Source organism: Patagioenas fasciata, chromosome 29 (assembly GCF_037038585.1).
Source record: "Patagioenas fasciata isolate bPatFas1 chromosome 29, bPatFas1.hap1, whole genome shotgun sequence".
NCBI lineage: Eukaryota > Metazoa > Chordata > Aves > Columbiformes > Columbidae > Patagioenas > Patagioenas fasciata.
The window spans coordinates 2,216,314-2,236,792 of record NC_092548.1 but is presented as its reverse complement, the minus strand read 5'-3'; the positions used below and the strand labels follow the sequence as shown (position 1 = coordinate 2,236,792).

Here is a 20,479-nt window from a genome sequence, read left to right as displayed (position 1 = left end):
AAGCCCCTGCACCCCAAACGCTGCACTCTGAGACCTGACTTCTAAACTCTGCACCCCCAAACAGTGCACCCCCAAATCCTGAAGCCCCAGATCCTTCCCTCCCATACTCTGCAGCCCCAAATCCTGAACCCCCAAGTCCTGCACCCCTAATCCTCCACCCTCTTAACACTGCACCCCCAAAACCTGAACCACCAAATCTTTCACCCCCAAAACCTCCCTCCTCCAAACCCTGCACTTCAAAATGCTGCACCCCCAAATCCTTCTCCCCAACACCCTGCACCCCCAGATCCTGACCCCAAAACCCTGCACCCCAAATCCTGTACCCCAAAGCCCTGCACTCTCAAATCATACATGCCCAGAACGTGCACCCTAAACTGTGCACCCCAAAATCCTAAACCCCTTAACCCTGCACCCCCAAATCCTCCAGACCCATGTGCCGAACCCAGCACCCCAAAATCTACCCCCCAAAACCTACATCCCCAAATCCTGCACCCCCAGGTCCTGAACAGCCAAAATCTGCACCCCCAATTCTGCCTCCCCAAGACCTGCACCCCCAATTCTGCCTCCACAAGACCTTCACCCCCAGTCCCTGCTCCACTAAATCCTACACCCCAAACCCTGCACCCCCAACCTCCTGTACCCCAAATCCTGCCCACACAAGTTGCACCCCAAAACCCTGCTACCCCACATCTTGTACCCCCAGATCCTTCCCCCAACACCCTGCAATCCCAAACCCTGCACCCCCAATTCTGGCGCTAAACCCTGCACCCCCAGAACCCTGCACCACTGAACCTTGCACCCTGAAACCCTGCTCCCCCAATCCCCCCCCCCCAAAACTCTGCACCCCAAAATCCTATACCCAAAACTCTGCACTCCACAAGTTGCACCCCATATCCCTGCACCCCCAAATCCCTGCACCCCCAAATCCTCCAACCCCCAAGTCCTGCACCCCCAGGTGCTGAACACCTGAACCCCTCACCCCAGACCCCTCACCCCAAAGCCCTGCACCCCCAAATCCTGCCTCTAAACGCTGAACTACAAGGTTCTGTACCCCAACAGCCTGCTCACCCAGATCCTGCACCCCAGAACCCTGCACCCCCATATTCTGATCCCTACAGCCTGCACCCCCAGCTCCTGCACCCCCAAAACCTGTACCCCTAAATCCTGCACCCTTCAACCCTGCAGCCCACAACGCTGCACCCCCAACCTCTGCAGCCCCAGTTCCTTAACGTGTGAAACCTGCGCCCCCAAGTCCTGCACCTCAAAACCTTACACCCGGAATCCTGCCCCCCAAACCATGCACCCCAAAATCAAGGCCCCTCAAACTTGCACTCAAAAGTCCGCACCAAAAAACCCTCCCCGCCCAGTTCCTAAAGACATGGAACCTGCACCCCCAAATCCCGCACCCCAAAACCCTGCAGCCCAGTACCCCAGACCACCAAATCTTGCACCTCCAAATCCTGCCCCCTTTAGCCCTGCACTTCAGACCCTGCACCCCAAATCCTGCAACCAAACCCTGTACCCCAAATCCTGCAACCAGCCCTTGTACCCCTAAATCCTTGACCTCCACATCCCGAATCTCCAAACGCAGCAACCCCAAAACCCTACACCCCCAATCCCTGCACCCCCAGATCATTGTCCTTCAAATCCCACACCCAACGCTCGTACACCCCAAGATCTTGCACCCCCACACACTGCAACCCAAATGCTGCACCCCTAAATCCTCCAGCCCCATGTCCCAAACCCCCAAACCCTGCACCCTCAAGTCTTGCACCCTAATTCTGCCTCCCCAAGACCTGCACCCCCAAACCCTGCACCACTAAACCCTGCACCCCCAAACCCTGTACCCCAAATCCTGACCCCCACAAGTTGCACCCTAAAAACCTGCACCCCAAATCCTGTCCTACCAAACCCTTCACCCCAAACCCCTTCACCCCAAGATCCTGCTGCCCTAAACCCTGCACCCCAAAATCATCCCTCCCAGCCCTGCCCCCCAAACCCTGTCCCCCTAAAGCCTGACCCCTAAACCCTGCTCCCCAAAACCCTGCTACCCCCAATCTTGCACCCCCCAACTCTGCACCCCCAGATCCTGCTGCTCCAAACCCTGCACCCCAAATCCTCCAGCCCCACGTACCGATCTCCCAAACCCTGCACCCCACAACCCTGCACCCCACAACCCCTTCACCCCCAAATCCTGCACCCCCAGCCCTACCCAATAAAATTTCCACCCCCAAATCCTGCCCTACCAAGCCCTCCACCCCAAACCCTTGCACCCCAAGATCCTGCACCCTAAACCCTGCACCCCCATATCCTCCTTCCCCAAACCCTGCACCCCAAAACACTTCACTCCAAACCACTGCACCCCTAAATCCTGCAACCCCAAATCCTGGCCCCCAAACCCGGCACCCCAAACTCCTGCACCCAAATATCCTACTGCCCTAAACCCTGAACCCCCAAATCCTGCACCCCTGGAACCTGCAACCCCAGACTCTGCAGCCACAAATCAGGCCCCGCAAAATCCTGCTCCCCTGGCCTTGCACCCCCAAATCCTGCACCACCTAATCCTCCAACTCCCTAACACAAACACCTAACCCCTTCTCCTCAGGGCCCATTGTGACACCCTGGGGATCCCCCTTGTCCCCAGGGCCCATTGTGACACCATGGGGACTCCCTTTTGTCCCCAGGGCCCATTGTGGCACCATGGGGACCCCCTTTGTCCCCAGGGCCAATTGTGACATCCCAGGACCCCCCTTTGTCCCCAGGGCCCATTGTGACAGGGTGGAGATCCCCCTTGTCCCCAGGCCTGTTGTGATGTCCCAGGACCCCCATTGTCCCCAGGGCCCATTGTGACACCTTGGGGACCCCCCTTGTCATTGGGGACCCATTGTGACACCATGGGGACCACCCGTTGTCCTAAGGGCCCATTGTGACATCCTGGGGACCCCCTTGTCCCCAGGGCCCATTGTGACATCCTGGGGACCCCCTTGTCCCCAGGACCCATTGTGACATCTTGGGGACCCCCCCTTGTCCCCAGGGCCCATAGTGAAGTCCCAGGACCCCCTTTGTCCCCAGGGCCCATTGTGACATCCTGGGGACCCCCCTTGTCACTGGGGACCCATTGTAACACTATGGGGACCCCCCCTTGTCCCCAGAGCCCATTGTGACATCCTGGGGACCCCCTTTTTCCCCAGGACCCATTGTGGCACCATTGGGACCCCCTTTGTCACTGGGGCCCATTGTGACGTCCTGGGGACCCCCTTTGTCCCCAGGGCCCATTGTGACGTCCCCGGATCCCCCATTGTCCCCAGAGCCCATTGTGACATCCTGGGGACCCCCATTGTCCACAGGGCCCATTGTGACATTCAGGGGACAGCCTTTGTCCCAAGGGCCCATTGTGACACCGTCGGGACCCCTGTTGTCCCCAGAGCCGATTGTGACACCCTGGAAACCCCCTTTGTCCCCAGGGCCCATTGTGACCTCCCAGGACCCCACTTTGTCCCCAGGGCCCATTGTGACATCCTCGGGACGCCCCTGGTCCCCAGAGCCCGTTGTGACATCCTGGGGAGCCCCCTCTGTCCCCTGGGCCCATTGTGACACGGTGGGGACCCCCTTTGTCCCCAGGGCCCATTGTGAGATTTAGGGACCTCCCAGTTGTGCCCAGGGCTCATTGTGACATCCCAAGACCCCCCATTGTCCCCAGGGCCCATTGTGACGTCCCAGGACCCCCCGTCATCCCCAGGGCCCATTGTGACATCCTGGGGACCCCCTTGTCCCCAGTGCCTATTGTGAAATCCTGGGCACCCCCTTTGTCCCCAGGGCCCATTGTGACAGGGTGGGGACTCCCTTTGTCCCCAGGGGCCATTGTGACGTCCCAGGATCCCCCTTTGTCCCCAGGGCCCATTGTGACATGTCAGGACACCCCAATTGTTTCCAGGGCCCATTGTGACATCCCAGGACCCCCCTTTGTCACCAGGGCCCATTGTGACGTCCCAGGACCCCTCTTTGTCCCCAGGGCCCATTGTGACATCCCCGGACCCCCCATTGTTCCCAGAGCCCATTGTGACATCCTTGGGACCCCCATTGTCCCCAGGGCCCATTGTGACATTCAGGGGACAGCCTTTTTCCCAAGGGCCCATTGTGACACCATGGGGACCTGCCCTTGTCCTCAGGGCCCATTGTGACATCCTGGGGACCCTCTTGTCCCCAGGGCCCATAGTTGCACCCTGGGGACCCCCTCTTTATTCCCAGTGCCCATTGTGACATCCCAGGACCCCTCTATGTCCCCAGGGCCCATTGTGACACCATGGGGACACCCCTTTGACTCCAGGGCCCATTGTCACATCCCAGGACCCCCCAATTGTCCCCAGGGCCCATTGTGACATCCTGGGGACCCGCCCTTGTCCGCAGGGCCCATTGTGAAGTCCCAGGACCCCCTTTGTCCCCAGGGCCCATTGTGACATCCTGGGGACCCCCCTTGTCTCTGGTGACCCATTGTGACACCATGGGGACCCCCGTTTGTCCCCAGGGCTCATTGTGACATCCCAGGACCCCCCATTGTCCCAAGGACCCATTGTGACATCTCAGGACCCCACTTGTCACTGGGGACCCATTGTGACACCATAGGGACCCCCGTTTGTCCCCAGGGCTCATTGTGACATCCCAGGACCTCCCATTGTCCCCAGGGCCCATTGTGACACCATGGGGACCGCCTTGTCCCTCTGGCCCTTTGTGGCACCGTGGGGACCCCTTTTGTCACTGTGGCCCAATGTGACATCCCAGGACCCCACTTTGTACCCAAGGCCCATTGTGACACCGTGGGGACCTCCCTTGTCACCAGAGCCCATTGTGACATCCTGGGGACCCCCCTTGTCTCCAGGGCCCACCGTGGCACCGTGGGGACCACCCTTGTCACTGGGACCCATTGTAACACTATGGGGATCCCCCCTTGTCCCCAGAGCCCATTGTGACATCCCGGGGACCCCCTTGTTCCCCAGGGCCCACTGTGATGTCCCAGGACCCCCCCTTGTCCCCAGAGCCCATTGTGACATCCTGGGGACGCCCTTTTTCCCCAGGACCCATTGTGGCACCATTGGGACCCCCTTTGTCACTGGGGCCCATTGTGACATCCCAGGACCTCACTTTGTCCCCAGGGCCCATTGTGACTTCCGGCGGACCCCCTTTGTCACCAGGGCCCATTGTGACGTCCCCGGACCCCCCGTTGTCCCCAGACCCATTGTGACATCCTGGGAACCCCCTTTGTGCCCAGGGCCCATTGTGACATTTCAGGACCCCACTTTGTCCCCAGGGCCCACTGTGATGTCCCAGGACCCCCCCTTTGTCCCCAGAGTCCGTTGTGACATCTAAGGACCCCCCAATTGTGCCCAGGGCTCATTGTGACATCCCAGGACCCCCCATTGTCCCCAGGGCCCATTGTGACGTCCCAGGCCCCCCCTTTATCCCCAGGGTCCATTGTGAGATCCTGGGGACCCCCCTTTGTCCCTAGGGCCCGTTGTGACATCCTGGGGACCTCGTTTGTCACTAGGGTCCATTGTGGCACCATGGGGATGCCCTTTGTCCCCAGGACCCATTGTGACATCCTGGGCACCCCCTTTGTCCCCAGGGCCCATTGTGAAATCCTGGGGACCCCCTTTGTCCCCAGGGCCCATTGTGACATCTCAGGACCCCCCAATTGTTTCCAGGGCCTATTGTGACATCCTGGGGACCCCCCTTTGTCCCCAAGGCCCATTGTGATAGGGTGGGGAACCCCTTTGTCTCTAGGGCCCATTGTGCCATCCTGGGGACCCCACTTTGTTCCCAGGACCCATTGTGATGTCCACAATGGCCCCGTTGTCCCAAGGGGTCATTGTGACATCCTGGGGACCTCCTTTGTCCCCAGGGCCCATTGTGACGTCCCAGGACCCTCCATTTTTCCAAGAGCCCATTGTGACATCCTGGCGACCCCGCTTTTTCCTCAGGGCCCATTGTGGCACCATGGGGAGCCCCTCTGTCTCCAGGACCCATTGTGACATTTAGGGGACTCCTCTTTGTCCCCAGGGCCCATTGTGACATCCCAGGATCCCCCAATTGTCCCCAGGGCCCATTGTGACATCCTCGGGACCCCCCTTTGTCCCCAGGGCCCACTGTGACACCGTGGGTACCCTGCTTGTCCCCAGGGCTCATTGTGACATCCTGGGGACCCCCCGTTGTCCCAGGTCCCATTGTGACATCCCAGGACCCCCCTTTTCCCCAGGGCCCATTGTGACTTCCTGGGGACCCCCTTTGTCCCCAGAGCCCATTTTGGCACCATAGGGACGCCCTTTGTCACTGGGGCCCATTGTGACATCCCAGGACACCCCTTGTCTCCAGGGCCCATTGTGATATTCAGGGAACTGCTATTTGTCCCCAGGGTCCATTGTGACATCCCAGGACACCCCCTTGTCCCCAGGGCCCTTTGTGACATTCAGGGGACCCCACTTTGTCCCCAGGGCCCACTGTGACGTCCTAGGACCTCCCTTTGTCCCCAGGGCCCATTGTGACACCGTGGGGACCCCCTGTTTTCCCCAGGGCCCATTGTGACATCTGGTGGACCCCCTTGTCCCCAGGGCACATCGTGGAACCGTGGGGACCCTCCTTGTCACTAGGGCCCATTGTGACACCATGGGGACCACCCCTTTCTCCCCAGTGCCCATTGTGACATCCTGGGGACCCCACTTGTCCCCAGAGCCCATTATCACATCCTTGGGACCCCTGTGTCCCCAGGGCCCATTGTGACGTCCCAGGACCCCCCATTGTCCCTAGGGTGCATTGTGACACCGTGGGGACCCCCTCTGTCCCCAGAGCCCATTGTGACATCCTGGGGAGCCCCCTTTGTCCCCAGGGCCCATTGTGACATTTCTGAACCCCCCACTGTCTCCAGGGCCCATTGTGAACATCCTGGGGCCCCCTCTTTGTCCCCAGGGCCCATTGTGACATCCTGGGCTGCCCCGTATGTCACCAGGGCCCATTCTGACACCGTGTGGACCCCCTGTTGTCCTCAGGGCCCATTGTGACATCCCAGGACCCCCAATTGTCCCCAGGGCCCATTGTGACACCATGGGGAACCCTCTTGTCACTGGGGACGCATTGTGACGCAATGGGGACCCCACCTTTGTCTCAAGTGCCCATTGTGACATCCTGGGGACCCCCTTTATCCCCAGGACCCATTGTGACATCCCAGGGCCCCACTTTGTCCCCAGGGCCCATTGTTACAGGGTGGGACCCCCCTTGTCCCCAGGGCCCATTGTGACATCCTGGTGACTCCCTTTGTCCCCAGGGCCCATTGTGGCACCATGGGGACCCTCTTTGTCACTGGGGCCCATTGTGACATCCCAGGACCCCACTTTGCCTTAGAAGGTCACTGATCGGACTCCTGGTACATCCTGACTCTGCTTTCTCAATAAACATTGAAGAACACCTGGGGTTTGTTTGCTCCAAGGGAAAACTTCCCTGCCACGGTTCCTGGTTCCCGGTCCTGTTTCCCGGTCCGGTTTGGCTTCGCTATCAGAACAGCTGCTGCCTCCACAGCCGCGCTCAAAGTCCCCGTTGTGACACCGGGATGGCGGGAGAAGGGGGGTGGCGGGGGCGGCAGCGGCGGCGATGGGGGGGGGCAGTCGGGGCTGGGCGGACAAGCGGCGGCTGCTGCGGCTCCTCAGGCAGCGACAGCAGCAGCGATCGGGGGGACGTGGGGGGTGGACAAGCGGCGGCTCCTCCGGCCGCGGCCAGGACGTGGCTTCGCCGGCACCGGGGCCCGAGACCGCGCGCTGTGGGGCTGCGGGGCGGGTGTGGGGCCGGGGGGCTCCGGGGGTCCCGCAGCGGCCGCTGTGGGGCGGGATGGGGCGGCTGTGGAATTACCTGTGGGGCACTCATGGGGCTGCTGTAGGGGTCTTAAGAGGCATGTCTGGAGCACTTATGGGGCGACTATGGGGCAGGTGCTGGGCTGCTACAGCGGGACCTGTGGGGCAGCCATAGGGCTGCTATGGGGTTGGTTATGGGTCACAGATGGGAGGGGGCAGCTGGGTGTGGCCCCGCCTACATGGGGTGGGGTCAGTGCCGAGGGGCGGGTACTGAGAGGGCACGCCCACGGGGAGCCCCTCGGGGGGGCGGAGCCTCTGTGTCACGCTTCATGGGAGTTGGTCTGGGGGCGGGCATTCTCTGGGGCACGCCCCCATGGGAGGAGCCTCTTGGGGTAGGGAGAGGGTGCGGTCAACATGGCACGGCCCCAAGGGGGCGTGGCTTAGCTCGGGAAGAGGTGGAGCCGAGAAGGGGCTGCCCGACCCGGCTCTCCAGGCGGCTCTGAGACGGAGCGGAGCGGGCCGGGCGGGGCCGGGCCCGGCACTCCCCGGGGCCTCGCAGAAACAGCGGCGCAGCGAGTCCGCTCCGGGCTCCAACGGTGCGCGCACGTGGCCGCCGAGAGCGCCCCGTGCACCTCGCAGCGCCCATTTCTGCGCATGCGCATTGGGAAGCCCTCGAGACAACCCTTCCCCCGCGGCCCGCCCCTTCTCTTCCCTCTCCGCAATCTGATTGGCCAGCTAAGCACGTCAATTTCCATTCTCTCCGCCTATCATCACCCGTCCCCGTTTGCCCCGCGCTGCGCTCTGATCCAGTGTCTATTTACACTTAAATACATTTAAACTTCCATTTTAACACTCAGGTATCTTTTCAAATTTACAGATTTTGACATATTTACAGTTATATATATTTAGACTGGGATATCGATTTACATTTATTAATAAATTAAAGGTATGTATACGGGTGTGAGTGGATATATATAGATGATATTTATTACCTATTTAGACTATGTAACACGTAGTAATTATACATAGCTCTGCCTGCTCACACTTTTTTCTATTTTAAGTTCCTATCTAGATATTTTTTTCTTTTTCAAGTCCTTCACTTTTTAATCTACAAATAGATAAGATGTTTGTATTCTTAAAACCATCAACAGAAATTTTTTACATTCTAAAATCCTTTATATAACAGAGTAGAAAAGGGGTTTTATTTTAAAATCATTTTATATCTACATGAATACCATTCTGCAATATATAAATACAAACGACAGACTTCTCTCTGTTTGAAATTCTCACGCTCATATTTACAGGGTTTAATAAGTTTTATCCTCCCCCAGGAATTTTCAGGCATTTTTGGACTGTGACCCCCTCTTTTCAGGGGGACTCCCTTTTGAGCCCCACATTGTGGGGGATTTGAGGGATTTTCTTGCAGTCAGTGAACATTGTATGGAACTGAACTGAACTGAACAGGGCTCTGAGGCCTCTGTGTCCTGCAAGAGAGCAGGAGAGCAGGAGTGGAGCAGCCCCCGTGTCTACGTGACTGTACAGCCTTCTTCAGTGTTGGAACCGAGCTGCTTCGCCTTCTGTTTGTCCACGTGCACACACACCATTCCTCACTGGAAAACAGGCAGAAACCTTTCCACACGCACCCAGGTCTGTGCACCCAGGCCTTGTCTATTCCTGCCGGGTTTGCTGGGCTCTGTCAGGCTCCTCTGGCTCTGTCGTGCTTTGACAGCCTCTGTCAGGCCCTGCCAGACTCCACTGTTCGCTGTCAGGCACTGTCGGGATTTGTCGGCCCCTGTTGAGTTCTATCAGGCTCTGTCAAGCCCTGTTGGGCTCTGTCGCGCTTTGTCAGGCTCTGCCTGGCTTTATCATGTTCCATAAGTGCTCCAAAAACTGGATGCTCTTGCGATGCTTGTATTCACACAATTATCGCATATTCATTACAATTTGGAAGAATTTTTAGCATCAAACGCATCTATAGTAAGAAAAAATGTCATAAACCTAGGGTTAGACTGAGGTTAATAATTTCATGGTCTTTGCTGCCATCTAGCGTCCCTTAAGAGAATGCACAGAACACACATTCGGAGGTGCCTGCAGGTATGTGCCTGTTCTTGGACGAACCTGTGCGCGAAAGCCTTAGTGCCTATAAACGTTGGTCTGTCCACATGTGAGTGCCTTGATGTCAGCTCCATTTATGCTAAAGCTGGAGCATTATCGTTCAGACGTGTGCGTGTGTGCAGTGTGCCAAACATCCACGCACGTGTTTACCCTCAAGCATGTCAGTGCATTTCACGTACGTCTTTCTGTCAATAGATGGGACTGGGCACGCTTGTGGAAGTGTGCGTGTGTGTGGCCACGTGTTTGCTTACACATCAGTGTGTAGCTGCGTGTGCGTGCACGCGGTGCTGGGTGCACATACCTGGGTGCCCCACAGGTCCCGCTGTAGCAGCCCAGCACCTGCCCCATAGTCGCCCCATAAGTGCTCCAGACATGCCTCTTAAGAGCCCTACAGCAGCCCCATGAGTGCCCCACAGGTAATTCCACAGCCGCCCCATCCCGCCCCACAGCGGCCGCTGCGGGACCCCCGGAGACCCCCGGCCCCACACCCGCCCCGCAGCCCCACAGCGCGCGGTCTCGGGCCCCGGTGCCGGCGAAGCCACGTCCTGGCCGCGGCCGGAGGAGCCGCCGCTTGTCCGCCCCCCACGTCCCCCCGATCGCTGCTGCTGTCGCTGCCTGAGGAGCCGCAGCAGCCGCCGCTTGTCCGCCCCCCACGTCCCCCCGATCGCTGCTGCTGTCGCTGCCTGAGGAGCCGCAGCAGCCGCCGCTTGTCCGCCCCCCACGTCCCCCCGATCGCTGCTGCTGTCGCTGCCTGAGGAGCCGCAGCAGCCGCCGCTTGTCCGCCCCCCACGTCCCCCCGATCGCTGCTGCTGTCGCTGCCTGAGGAGCCGCAGCAGCCGCCGCTTGTCCGCCCCCCCACGTCCCCCCGATCGCTGCTGCTGTCGCTGCCTGAGGAGCCGCAGCAGCCGCCGCTTGTCCGCCCCCCACGTCCCCCCGATCGCTGCTGCTGTCGCTGCCTGAGGAGCCGCAGCAGCCGCCGCTTGTCCGCCCCCCACGTCCCCCCGATCGCTGCTGCTGTCGCTGCCTGAGGAGCCGCAGCAGCCGCCGCTTGTCCGCCCCCCACGTCCCCCCGATCGCTGCTGCTGTCGCTGCCTGAGGAGCCGCAGCAGCCGCCGCTTGTCCGCCCCCCCACGTCCCCCCGATCGCTGCTGCTGTCGCTGCCTGAGGAGCCGCAGCAGCCGCCGCTTGTCCGCCCCCCCACGTCCCCCCGATCGCTGCTGCTGTCGCTGCCTGAGGAGCCGCAGCAGCCGCCGCTTGTCCGCCCCCCACGTCCCCCCGATCGCTGCTGCTGTCGCTGCCTGAGGAGCCGCAGCAGCCGCCGCTTGTCCGCCCCCCCACGTCCCCCCGATCGCTGCTGCTGTCGCTGCCTGAGGAGCCGCAGCAGCCGCCGCTTGTCCGCCCCCCCACGTCCCCCCGATCGCTGCTGCTGTCGCTGCCTGAGGAGCCGCAGCAGCCGCCGCTTGTCCGCCCCCCACGTCCCCCCGATCGCTGCTGCTGTCGCTGCCTGAGGAGCCGCAGCAGCCGCCGCTTGTCCGCCCAGCCCCGACTGCCCCCCCCCCATCGCCGCCGCTGCCGCCCCCGCCACCCCCCTTCTCCCGCCATCCCGGTGTCACAACGGGGACTTCGAGCGCGGCTGTGGAGGCAGCAGCTGTTCTGATAGCGAAGCCAAACCGGACCGGGAAACAGGACCGGGAACCAGGAACCGTGGCAGGGAAGTTTTCCCTTGGAGCAAACAAACCCCAGGTGTTCTTCAATGTTTATTGAGAAAGCAGAGTCAGGATGTACCAGTAGTCCGATCAGTGACCTTCTCAGACAAAGTGGGGTCCTGGGATGTCACAATGGGCCCCAGTGACAAAGAGGGTCCCCATGGTGCCACAATGGGCCCTGGGGACAAAGGGAGTCACCAGGATGTCACAATGGGCCCTGGGGACAAGGGGGGTCCCACCCTGTAACAATGGGCCCTGGGGACAAAGTGGGGCCCTGGGATGTCACAATGGGCCCTGGGGACAAATGGGGTCCTGGGACGTCACAATGGGTCCTGGGGATAAAGGGGGTCCCCAGGATTTCACAATGGGCACTTGAGACAAAGGTGGGGTCCCCATTGTGTCACAATGCATCCCCAGTGACAAGAGGGTGCCCCATGGTGTCACAATGGGCCCTGGGGACAATTGGGGGTCCTGGGATGTCACAATGGGCCCTGAGGACAACAGGGGGTCCATACGGTGTCAAAATGGGCCCTGGTGACATACGGGGCAGCCCAGGATGTCACAATGGGCCCTGGGGACAAAGAGGGGTCCCCAGGATGTTCACAATGGGCCCTGGAGACAGTGGGGGGTCCAGAAATGTCACAATGGGCCCTGGGGACAAAGGGGGCTCCCCAGGATGTCACAATGGGCTCTGGGGACAAAGGGGGTCCCCACGGTGTCACAATGCACCCTGGGGACAATGGGGGGTCCTGGGACGTCACAATGGGCCCTGGGGACACAGGGGTCCCAAGGATGTGATAATGGGCTCTGGGGACAAGTGGGGTCCCCAGGATGTCACAATGGGCACTGGGGAGAAAGGGGTGGTCCCCATGGTGTCACAATGGGCCCTAGTGACAAGGAGGGTCCCCACGGTTCCACGATGGGCCCTGGGGACAAGGGGGTCCACCAGATGTCACAATGGGCCCTGGGGAAAACAGGGGGTCCCCACGGTGTCACAATGGGCCCTGGGGACAAAGGGAGGTCCTAGGACGTCACAGTGGGCCCTGGGGACAAAGTGGGGTCCCCTGAATGTCACATTGGGGCCTGCAGACAAAGGGGGGTCCTGGGATGTCACAATGGGCCCCAGTGACAAAGGGGGTCCCCAGGATGTCACAACAGGCCCTGGGGACAAAGAGGGCTCTCCTGAATGTCAAAATGGGCCCTGGGGACAAGGGGGGACCCCAGGATGCAACAACGGGCCCTGGGGACAAAGAGGGGTCCCCTGAATGTCACAAAGGGCCCTGGAGACAAGGGGTGTCCTGGGATGTCACAATGGGCCCCAGTGACAAAGGGCGTCCCTGTGGTGCCAAAATGGGCCCTGGGGACAAAGGGGGTCCCCAGGATGTCACAATGGGTCCTGGGGACAAAGGGCATCCCCATGCTGCCACAATGGACCCTAGTGACAAACGAGGTCCCCAGGATGTCACAACGGGCCCTGGGGACAAAGGGGGGTCCTGGGATGTCACAGTGGGCCCTGGGGACAAAGATGAGTCCCCTAAATGTCACAATGGGCCCTGGAGACAGAGGGGCTCCCCATGGTGCCACAATGGGCCCTGAGGAAAAAGCGGGGTCGCCAGGATGTCACAATGGGCTCTTGGAAAAATGGAGGGTCCAGGGACGTCACAATGGGCCCTGGGGACAAAGGAGGTCCCCAGTATGTCACAATGACCCCTTGGGACAACGGGGCCATTGTGGACATCACAATGGGTCCTGGGAACAAAGTGGGGTCCTCAGGATGTCACAATGGGCCCTGGGGACAAAGGGGGTCCCCAGAATTTCACAATGGACCCTGGGGACAAAGGGAGTCCCCACACTGTCACAATAGGCCCTGGGGACAAAGGGTGTGCCCAGGATGTCACAATGGGTCCTGGGGACAAAGGGGGTCCCCAGGATTTCACAATGGGCCCTGGGGACAAAGGGGGTCCCCATGGTGCCACAATGGACCCTGGGGACAAACGAGGTCCCCAGGATGTCACAATGGGCCCTAGGGACAAAGGGAGTCCCCACCCTGTCACAATAGGCCCTGGGGACAAAGGGGGTGCCCAGGATGTCACAATGGGTCCTGGGGACAAAGGGCATCCCCATGGTGCCACAATGGACCCTAGTGACAAACGAGGTCCCCAGGATGTCACAACGGGCCCTAGGGACAAAGGGGGGTCCCCAGGATGTCAAAATAGGCCCTGGGGACAAAGGGGGGGCCTGGGACATCACAATGGGCCCTGGGGACAATGGGGGGTCCTGGGATGTCACAATGAGTCCTGGGCACAATTGGAGGGTCCTTAGATGTCACAACGGGCTCTGGGGACAAAGTGGGGTCCTGAAATGTCACAATGGGCCCTGGGCACAAAGGGGGTTCCCAGGATGTCACAATGGGCTCTGAGGACAACGGGGATTCCAACGGTGTCACAATGGGCCCTTGGGACAAAGGCTGTCCCCTGAATGTCACAATGGGCCCTGGGGACAAAGGGGGTCCCCAAGATGTCACAATGGGTCTGGGGACAATGGGGGGTCCGGGGACGTCACAATGGGCCCTGGTGACAAAGGGGGTCCCCCGGAAGTCACAATGGGCCCTGGGGACAAAGTGAGGTCCTGGGAAGTCACAATGGGCCCCAGTGACAAAGGGGGTCCCAATGGTGCCACAATGGGTCCTGGGGAACAAGGGCGTCCCCAGGATGTCACAATGGGCTCTGGGGACAAGGGGGGGGTCCTGGGACATCACAGTGGGCCATGGGGAACAAGGGGGTCCCCAGGATGTCACAATGGGCTCTGGGGACAAGGGGGGATCCCCATAGTGTTACAATGGGTGCCAGTGACAAGGGTGGTCCCCACGGTGCCACGGTGGGTCCTGGAGACAAGGGGGGTCCCCACAGTGTCACAATGGGCCTTGGGTACAAAGTGGGGTCCTGGGATGTCACATTGGACCACAGTGACAAAAGGGGTCCCCATGGTGTCACAATGGGCCCTGGGGACAAAGGAGGTCCCCACGGTGCCACAACGGGCCAGAGGGACAAGGCGGTCCCCATGATGTCACAATGGGCCCTGGGGACAATGGGAGGTCCTGGAATGTCACAATGAGCCCTGGGGACAAACGGGGGTCCCCATGGTGTCACAATGGGTCACCAGTGACAAGGGGGGTCCCCAGGATGTCACAATGGGCCCTGGGGACAATGGGAGGTCCTGGAATGTCACAATGAGCCCTGGGGACAAACGGGGGTCCCCATGGTGTCACAATGGGTCACCAGTGACAAGGGGGGTCCCCAGGATGTCACAATGGGCCCTGGGGACAATGGGGGTCCCCATGGTGTATACAATGGGTCCCCAGTGACAAGGGGGGTCCCCAGGATGTCACAATGGGCCCTGGGGACAAAGGGGGTCCTGGGACTTCACAATGGGCCCTGCGGACAAGGGCGGGTCCCCAGGATGTCACAATGGGCCCTGGGGACAATTGGGAGGTCCTGGGATGTGACAATGGGCCCTGGAGTCAAAGGGGTGTCCCCATGGTGTCACAATGGGCCCTGGGGACATAGGGGGGTCCTGGGATGTCACAATGGGCACTGGGAATAAAGAGGGGGTCCCCAGGGTGCAACTATGGGCCCTGGGGACAAGAGGGTCCCCAGGATGTCACAATGGGCCCTGAGGACAAGGGCAGGTCCCCATGGTGTCACAATGGGTCCGCAGTGACGAGGAGGGTCCCCATGGTGTCACAATTGGCCCTGGGGACAACGGGGGTCCCGATGGTGTCACAATGGGCCCTTGGGAAAAAGGCTGTCCCCTGAATGTCACAATGGGCCCTGGGGACAATGGGGGTCCCAAGGATGTCACAATGGGCTCTGGGGACAATGGGGGGTCCGGGGATGTCACAATGGGCCCTGGGGACAAAGAGGGGTCCTGGGACGTCACAATGGGCCCTGGTGACAAAGGGGGGTCCTGGGATGTCACAATGGGCCCTGGGGACAAAGGGGGCTCACCAGGATGTCACAATGGGCCCTGGGGACAAAGGGGTCCCCAGGATGTCACAATGGGCACTGGGGAGAAAGGGGTGGTTCCCATGGTGTCACAATGGGTCCCCAGTGACAAGGGGAGTCCCCAGGATGTCACAATGGGCCCCGGGGATAAAAGGGGTACCCAGGATGCCACAATGGGCCCTGGAGACAACTGGGCGGTCCCCAGGATGTCACAATGGGCCCTGGAAACAATTGGGGTGTCCTGAGATGTCACAATGGGCCCTGGGGACAAAGGGGGATCCTGAGATGTCACAATGGGCCCTGGGGACAAAGGGAGTCCCCACCCTGTCACAATGGGCCCTGGGGACAAAGAGGGTCCCCAGGATGTCACAATGGACCCTGGGGACAAAGGGGGGTCCTGGGACGTCACAATGGGCCCTGGGGACAAAGGAGGTCCCCAGGATTTCACAATGGGCCATGGGGACAAGGGGTGTCCTGGAATGTCACAATGGGCCCTGGGGACAAAGGGGGTGCCCAGGATTTCACAATAGGCACTGGGGACAAGGGGGTCCCCAGGATGTCACAATGGGCCCTGGGGACAAAGAGGGGTCCCCTGAATGTCACAATGGGCCCTGGGGACAAGGGGGTGCAGTGGATGTCACGATGGGCCCTGGGGACAATGGGGTGTGTCCAGAATGTGAGAATGAGTCCTGAGGACAAGGGGGGGTCCCCATGGTGTCACAATGGGTCCCCAGTGACAAGGAGGTGTCCCCATGGTGTCACAATAGGCCCTGGGGACAAAGTGGGGTCCAAGAATGTCACAATGGGCCCTGGGGACAAAAGGGGTTGCCATGGTGTCACAATGGGCCCTGGGGTCAAAGGGGTGTCCCCATGGTGCCACAACGGGCCCTGGGAGCAAGGGGGTAGCCAGGATGTCACAATGGGTCCTGGGGAAAATGGGGGGTGCCCAGGATGTCACAATGGACCCTGAGGACGATGAGGGTCCCCAGGATGTCACAATGGGCCCTGGGGACAATGGCGGGTGCCCAGGATGTGAGAATGAGTCCTGAGGACAAGGAGGGGTCCCCATGGTGTCACAATAGGCCCTGGGGACAAAGTGGGGTCCTAGAATGTCACAATGGGCCCTGGGGACAAAAGTGGTCCCCATGGTGCTACAATGGCTCCTGGGGACAAAGGGGGGTCCTGGGATGTCACAATGGGCACCGGGGACAAGGGGGTGTCCCCATGGTGCCACAATGGGCCCTGGGAGCAAGGGGGTGGCCAGGATGTCACAATAGGTCCTGGGGACAATGGGGGGTCCTGGGACGTCACAATGGGCCCTGGGGTCAAGGAGGGATCCCCAGGATGTCACAATGGGCCCTGGGGACAAAGAGGGGTCCCCTGAATGTCACAATGGGCCCTGGGGACAAGGGGGTGCCGAGGATGTCACAATGGGCCCTGGGGACAATGGGGCGTCCTGGGATGTCACAATGGGCCCTGGGGACAAGGGTGGGTCCCCAGGATGTCACAATGGGCCTTGGGAACAAGGGGTTCCCCCAGATAACACAATGGGCCCTGGGGACAATGTAAGGTCCTGGGCTGTCACAATGGACCCTGAGGACAAGGGGGGACCCCAGGATGTCACAATGAAGTCCTAGGACAAAGGGGGTCCCCAGGATGTCACAATGGGGCCTGGGGACCAGGGGGGGTCCTGGGATGTCACAATGGGCCCCAGTGACAAAGGGGGTCCCTATGGTGCCACAATGGGCCCTGGGGACAAAGGGTGTCCCCAGGATGTCACAATGGGCCCTGGGGACAAAGAGCGTCCCCAGCATGTCACAATGGGCTCTGGGGACAAAGGGGGTCCCCTGAATGTCACAATGGGCCCTGGGGACAATGGGGGGTCCTGGGATGTCACAATGAGCCCTGCAGACAAGGGTGGTACCCACGGTGTCACTATGGGCCCTGGGCACAAGGAGGGGTCCCCATAGTGTCACAATGGACCCTGGCGACAAGTGGGGTCCCCACGATGTCACAATGGGCCCTGGGGACAATGGGGGGTACCCAGGATGTGAGAATGAGTCCTGAGGACAAGGAGTGGTCCCCATGGTGTCACAATAGGCCCTGGGGACAAAGTGGGGTCCTAGAATGTCACAATGGGCCCTGGGGACAAGGGGGTATCCCCATGGTGCCACAATGGGCCCTGGGAGCAAGGGGGTGCCCAGGATGTCACAATGGACCCTGAGGACAAGCAGGAGTCTCCATGGTGTCACAATGGGCCCCCAGTGACAAGGGGGAGTCCCCATGGTGCCACAATACGCCGTGGGGAGAAACGGGTCCCCAGGATGTCACAATGGGCCCTAGGGAAAAAGGGGGGTCCGCCGGATGTCACAATGGGCCCTGGGGACCAGGGGGGGTCCTGGGATGTCACAATGGGCCCCAGTGACAAAGTGGGTCCCTATGGTGCCACAATGGGCCCTGGGGACAAAGGGGGTCCCCTGGATGTCACAATGGGCTCTGGAGACACGGAGGATCCCCAGGATGTCACAATGGGCCCTGGGGACAAACGGGGTCCCCACGGTATCAGAATGGGCCCTGGCGACAAAGGGGGGTCCCCTGAATGTCACAATGGGCCCTGGGGTCAATGGGGGGTCCTGGGATGTCACAATGAGCCCTGCGGACAAGGGTGGTACCCACAGTGCCACAATGGGCCCTGGGCACAAGTGGATGTCCCCATAGTGTCACAATGGGTCCTGGGGACAAGTGGGGTCCCCAGGATGTCACAATGGGCCGTGGGGACAATGTGGGGTCCTGGGATGTCACAATGGGCCCCAGAGACAAAGGGGGTCCCCCTGAATGTCACAATGGGTCCTGGGGACAATGGGGGTCCTAGGACGTCAAAATGGGCCCTGGGGACAAGGAGCGATCCCCAGGATGTCACAATGGGCCCTGGGGACTATGGGGGGTCCTGGGATGTCACAATGGGCCTCAGTGACAAAGGGGGTCCCCATGGTGCCACAATGGGCCCTGGGGACAAGGGGGTTCCCCTGGATGTCATAATGGGCTCTGGGGACAAGGATTGTCCCCAGGATGTCACAATGGGCCCTGGAGACAAAGGCGGTCCCCACCATATCAGAATGGGCCCTGGGGACAATGGGGGGTCCCGTGAATGTCACAATGGGCCCTGGGGACAATGGGGGGTCCTGGGACGTCACAATGGGCCCTGGGGACAAGAGGGCGTCCCCAGGATGTCACAATGGGCCCTGGGGACAAAGAGGGGTCCCCTGAATGTCATAATGGGCCCTGGGGACAAGGGGGTGCCGAGGATGTCACAATGGGCCCTGGGGACAATGGGGGTCCTGGGACGTCACAATGGGCCTTGGGGACACAGAGGGGCCCTAGGACGTCACAATCAGCCCTGGGGACAAGGGGGGATCCCCTGAAAGTCACAATGAGCCCTGGGAACAGAGGGGGGTCCTGGGACGTCACAATGGGCCCTGGGGACAAGGGGGGGTCTCCAGGATGCCACAATGGGCCCTGGGGACAAAGAGGGGTCCCTAAAGTGTCACAATGGGCCCTGGGGACACAGAGGGGCCCTGGGACGTCACAATCAGCCCTGGGGACAAAGTGGGGTCCTGGGATGTCACAATGGGCCCCAGTGACAAAGGGGGTCCCCATGGTGCCACAATGGGCCGTGGGGACAAAAGGGGTGCCCAGGATGTCACAATGGGCCCTGGGGACCAGGGTGGGTCCTGCGATGTCACAATGGGCCCTGGGGACAAAGGGGGTCCCCTGTATGTCACAATGGGCTCTGGGGACAAAGGGGGGTCCTGCGATGTCACAATGAGCCCTGCGGTCAAGGGTGGTACCCACGGTGCCACAATGGGCCCTGGGAACAAGGGGGGGTCCCCATAGGGTCACAATGGGTCCTGGGGAAAATGGGGTCCCCAGGATGTCACAATGGGCCCTGGGGACAATGGGCGGTCCTGGGATGTCACAATGGGCCCCAGTGACAAAGGGGTTCCCTGAATGTTACAATGGGTCTGGAGGACAATGGGGGGTCCTGGGACGTCACAATAGGCCCTGGGGACAAGGAGGGATCCCCAGGATGTCACAATGGGCCCTGGGGACAAGGGGGGGTCCCCAGGATGTCACTCTGTGCCCTGGGGACAAAGAGGCGTCCCCTGAATGTCGCAATGGGCCCTGGGGACAATGGGGGGTCCTAAGACGTCACAATGGGCCCTGGGGACAAGGAGGGATCCCCAGGATGTCACAATGGGCCCTGGGGACAATGGGGGGTCCTGGGACGTCACAATGGGCCCCAGTGACAACGGGGGTCCCCAGGATGTCACAATGGGCCCTGGGGACAAAGAGGGGTCCCCTGAATGTCACAATGGGCCCTGGGGACAAGGGGGTGCAGTGGATGTCACAATGGGCCCTGGGGACAATGGGGGGTCCTGGAATGTCACAATGGGCCTTGGGGACAATGGGGGTCCCCAGGATGTCACAATGGGCCCTGGGGACAATGGGGTTGCCCAGGATGTCACAATGGGCCCTGGGGACAATGGGAGTCCCCAAGGTGTCAGAACGAGCCCTGGGGACAAAGTGAAATCCTGGAATGTCACAATGCCCCCAGTGACAAAGGGGTTCCCCACGGTGTCACAATGGGCCCTGGGGACAAAAGGGGTCCCCAGGATTTCACAATAGCACTGGGGACAAAGGGGGGTCATGGGATGTCACAATGGGCCCTGGGGACAAGGGAGATCCCCATGGTGTCACAATAAGCCCTGGGGACAAAGTGGGGTCCTGGGATGTCACAATGGGCTCTGGGGACAAGGAGGGT

The 20,479-nt window shown here is 60.7% G+C and overlaps 1 pseudogene; it reads left to right on the top strand.

Moving 5' to 3' along the window:
• The window catches only part of LOC136113845 (dynein axonemal heavy chain 9-like), a 248,318-nt pseudogene that overhangs the window by 121,648 nt on the left and 106,191 nt on the right, over positions 1-20,479 (top strand).